This window comes from Mus pahari, chromosome 14 (genome assembly GCF_900095145.1).
Source record: "Mus pahari chromosome 14, PAHARI_EIJ_v1.1, whole genome shotgun sequence".
Lineage (NCBI taxonomy): Eukaryota > Metazoa > Chordata > Mammalia > Rodentia > Muridae > Mus > Mus pahari.
The window spans coordinates 70,107,132-70,110,482 of NC_034603.1; the positions used below are offsets into that span (position 1 = coordinate 70,107,132).

The window sequence follows — 3,351 nt, forward strand, 5'->3', positions numbered from 1 at the left end:
TTTTTTTGAGACAGGGTTTCTCTGTGTAGCCCTGGCTGTCCTGGAACTCATTTTGTAGACCAGGCTGGCCTTGAACTCAGAAATCCACCTGTCTCTGCCTCCCAAGTCCTGGGGTTAAAGGCGTGCACCATCACCGCCCGGCGTGTCTCTGTATTTTCAGTTGTTAACTCTAAATGCTGGTGGTATTGTCATTTCTATGGCCCACCACTGGCCTTATATTTGTAAAGACTTGTCCCTCCACATGGTCTCAGGTACTTGAAGTTCAAACAGCCCTCTATGCCTAGAGGCAATCTAAAATTGTATGAGAGATTGTCTCTCGCTACTGATGGCTTGTCATAAACAGCTGACGGCCAATAACTGGAGCAGGAAACGGAGGGCGGAGCTTCCTGGCAGGGAGAATGACTCCGGAAGAAAGAAGAAGTGGGAGATTCAGAGAGATTCAGAGAGTGGACACAGAGGACAGACATGGACCACAGTGGAGTAAAAAAGTATGGACCTAGCCATGCGGCAAGATAGTTGGGTTAAGTTAGGTGAGCTAGACGGGAGAATGCCGTAGCAAAATGCCTAAGCTTTAAACGATATTAAAAAACTGTTCGTCATTATTTATACCTCTGGCAGGTCCAAGGAAGTCCTGCTATAGAAGCGGACTATTATCATATTAAATTATGCCATATTAAAATATGACTTACCGCATTCAATTATTCTATCTGTCGAGTGGAGGCAGAGTGGGTTGAGATGCGCTTTCCGTTGTGTTTGTGCTGGGTGTGTAAAACACATCTAAAAATACTTACATGAGAAAGATCAAAGACTGTTCCCCCCCTCCTCTTCCTCTTCTCCTCCTTGCCCCCCTCTTTTCGAGACAGATGCCTCACTCCTATGTAGACCAGGCTGGCCTGGACCTCACAGAAATCTGTCCTACCTCTGCATATCACCCCCTGTAAGTTCTGCTATTAAAGGTTTACACCTCCATGATCAGGCATCTGCTTTATTCTATTCAAATTTTTTTAAATTTTCAATCATTACAAGTTTAAAAACCATTCTTAGCTCATGGACTATAGAGAAATAAATGTCAGGAAAGACTTGATCCTGAAAGTTACCCTCTGATCTCCATGCTTGTACCTGTGCCTGTGTGTGCTAATACAAGCACACCTCCCCCCCCCCACACTCATACACTGCTACTATTACTATTACTGATGATGATGAACTTGAAAACATGAAGGGGCCAAATATTTTACCTTTAATTCCAGCCTTTGGGAGGCAGAAGCAGGTGCTCCAGGCCCGCCAGGTCTATAGAGCAAGTCAGTACCTAGTGCGAGGTTCCTAGGGCGAAGAAGGGTGTGACTCAGTGGTAGAGTACTTACCTATCATTTTATTCATGTTGACCTGAGTTCTAGTCCCAGCCGAAAAGAAAAACAACAGCAGAAAAAATTCTGGAAACTCCGTATTATTTATAATTTTTTTGAGAGCACATATGTGTGCACGTATGTGTAGGTTTCTATGAGGGAGTATCTACTGTCTTCTTAAATCTCACTTAGTTTTTGAAAGAGGGTCTTTTGTTTTTGTTTTTTATTTTAAAGATTTATTTATTTTTATTTAATGTGCATTGGTGTTTTGCCTGGATGTCTGTCTGTCTGTCTGAGGGTTCCATATCCCCTGGAACTGTAGTTAATGACAGTTGTGAGCCTCCGTGTGGGTGCTGGGAATTGAACTTGGATCCTCTGGAAGAGCAGCCAGTGCCCTTAACTACTAAGCCATCTCTCCATCCCAGAAAGGATACTTTAGTGAAGCTGGGGTTTACCGGTTCATTTCGACTGGCTGGGCAGCAAGGCCCTGGGATCCACCTGCCTTACCCGGGTTAAGGCATGCTTGACTCTCACGTGTGTGCTAAGGATCCAGACTCAGGTTCTTATGCATAGGCGGCTCTACCAATGGGGTCATCTCTCCAACTGTTTTATGTCTTCCTTTCATTTACCTTTTTTTTGAAGGGAGTACTATTATTTATTACAACCAGGGAGAGCCACCCTAGAGATCCAAAGAGCCGCGTCCACCTTCCCTCAGGGGACAGATACACTACTATACTGTCATGTAAGTCAGCTACAGTGTCACTGGACACCCGGATCCAGCCATCCTCCCGCATGTGGTAGAGGTTGACTGCTCCTCCGGAGACGGCATCTCTGTAGGTGGCTTGGTAGATGGCTCGGCAGGCCAGATCGTAGGCCTCCTCCACTTTTAGGTCATAGGAGTAGCCTCGATCCATAACGCCATAAGCATACATGGAGCCAGGCCCCACGGAGATGGTGGTCCCAGAGATCCTGTTCCCCTTGCTGTCTACATAGTAGAGGCCAGGGCCTCTTTTATCCCAGCCACAGATCATGGTGCCCATGGACAGGCCCATGCCTTTGTACTGATACACCATGTTAGCGAGCAGCTTGGAGGCCGCCGCGTTCCTTATTGCGAAGCTCACAGATTCGACACTGCGGAGCCAACAACCGCTCCCAGAAACCTGCTGTGGCCCGGGAATCCGCTGCAACAACGACTCCATGGAGAAACTTGAAGGTGGTGGTTCCATGAAGCATTTCGATTCGCGGCTCCTCCGGGACACCCCAACTCGGCGCGGCTAAGCTCAGCCCATCACCAGGACTCCCCGGACCCAAGTCCAGCCGATCTGCACCACCTCTGAGTCCAAAAAACCCGTGCTGATTCACAGGCATTGGCCGCTGCAGCACGCTAGCCAGCGCCATGTTTAGCAAGCCCTTTTATTTACCTTTAAAAAATTATTTTATTTTATGTTTGGTTGTTTTGCCTGTATGTATGTCCATGTACTGTATGCATGCCTGGTACCCAAGAAGGTCAGAAGAGGGTGTTCCTTCTCCTGGAACTGGAATGACGGTCAGTTGTAAGCTGCTATGTGGGTGCTGGGAACCGAATTTACAGGGTTCTCTGGAAGAGCAATAACTGATCTCAACCACTGAACCACCTCTCTAGAGCCTACTCCATGTTTTAAAAAAACTAGAAACTGGTAAAATTGCCTTTAACATTGCTTTATTCAATTCCACATAGCAAAACTATCCTAGTTTCAATTTTATCAATATAAAAAGTATTAATGAGATAGTTCACTTTTTTTTCCCAACTAAGTCTTTTTCTTTGGAATCTGGGGTATGCTTAACATTCACAGCACAATCTGTGTTCGTGGGAGACAGAGGCAGGTGGATCTCGTGGGTTCCAGGATGTCATCATTTGGAAAGTGTGTGCCATGGTCATGGCTCTGTGGCCTATCACCTTCAGAAGTCAGTCAGCCTGTGGCTAATGTGGCTGAGTGCAAGAGAAAGCATAGCCAGAGTGGGCTAAGGA

General features: G+C 46.4%; 1 pseudogene; it reads right to left on the reverse strand.

Moving 5' to 3' along the window:
* Nucleotides 1–2,054: 2,054 nt before the first annotated feature.
* On the reverse strand, nucleotides 2,055–2,741 carry LOC110332529 (annotated as a pseudogene).
* Nucleotides 2,742–3,351: the final 610 nt, after the last annotated feature.